The sequence below is a fragment of the Austrofundulus limnaeus genome, unplaced genomic scaffold (assembly GCF_001266775.1).
Source record: "Austrofundulus limnaeus strain Quisiro unplaced genomic scaffold, Austrofundulus_limnaeus-1.0 Scaffold22, whole genome shotgun sequence".
NCBI lineage: Eukaryota > Metazoa > Chordata > Actinopteri > Cyprinodontiformes > Rivulidae > Austrofundulus > Austrofundulus limnaeus.
This window is the reverse complement of record NW_013952424.1, coordinates 2,909,321-2,910,800: the sequence shown is the minus strand read 5'-3', so window position 1 is coordinate 2,910,800 and position 1,480 is coordinate 2,909,321.

Below are 1,480 nucleotides of genomic sequence, written 5' to 3'. Positions count from 1 at the left end.
CACTGGGACATCATGTTTAGAAAATAAACGTCTCAGTTTCTCCGAAACACCCGCAACATACAGAATAGTATCGAGTAGTATAGAGTATCAGTCACATGGAGGCAGAGCTTAAAAGCCTGAATTTTGCCTGAAACTCTCAGACTGAAGAAGTCTCTTGGAGGAGAGACGAAACGTTTCATTAGAGAAGAACCCGTCCAGAAGACCTATACAATTTTTTTCTTTTTGCTTTTACCTCTTTGAAGAAACTCATCACCATCTCAAAAACAATCAATAAACACTGTATTCAAACAGAGAATACATGGAAATAAAAATAAAATCCTTTACTATGTGAGAAATTAGGTAAATAAAAAACACAGTCTTTTCCAGTAAAGAACAGAAATCTACTGTATACTAGGCCTTTAGATTAGAYCTTTGTTGTCATTGTACAGAGCACAATGAAATTACAGTTCAGAACACCCATTCAGAAGAAGACACAACATAAACGTAGGAGAACAGGTACTCTGGGTCATGCAGAGCAAGGATTATCTTCATGAAGACATCATGAGGAGGTGCAACCCTCCTAAAAAAGACTAAAATCCACACAAGGACAAATTAGAAAAAAAATTTAAAAAAACCCATAACATTGCTAAAAGAGTAGAAGAGAACAACACAGGCCTGCAGACTGATTGCAAACTGAACAATTCTGTGAAGAAGTGTCAAACAGGTGCTTTCAGTGTTTCATACTGACAGCTAAAAGGAAGCTTAGACTTCTTGAATGACATCTGTGTTAACTGTTTTGCAAAAWGGGTGTGAAAACCATGTCAGTCCAATGAGAATATTAACACATTTGCAAGAGGTGTCTTCTGCTCTGCTGAGATGGTGATGATGAAGACTGAGAGGTTCCCAGTTCCTTCAAACAGGTCGAACCAATCAACAAAAACTGTAAATCCAATTTATAAAATGTTGAAATGTTATTTAAGAGAGGTTTGATGTATTTTGTTTCGTTATCGTCAACAGTTTGTTTAAAAAAGTACTTTTTCAGTTTAAATATACTAGTGTTTATAACATATTAATTAATTAAATTCGTATGCTAGACAAATTCAGTATTTATTGTTGGTGAATAAAAGTGACAAAACATTCTAAATGTTGGTGTTTCTTTACATATTTTGTAGCAATGTTTGTAGCTTTGCAGGGTGTGCTGCCATGCTTTTTTGGGGGGGCATGGCATGGAAATGTATGGAAGCCCATTTCCGCCACCCTGATTAAAAAAAACAAAACTTGTATCTCATAATTATGACTTAGCTATCTCATAATTATGAGATAGTATCTCATAATTATGACTTAGCTATCTCATTATTATGAGATACGATCTCATAATTATGACTTAGCTATCTCATAATTATGAGATAGTATCTCATAATTATGAGATAGCTAAGTCATAAGATACTATCTCATAATTGACTTAGCTATCTCATAATTATGACTTAGCTATCTCATAATT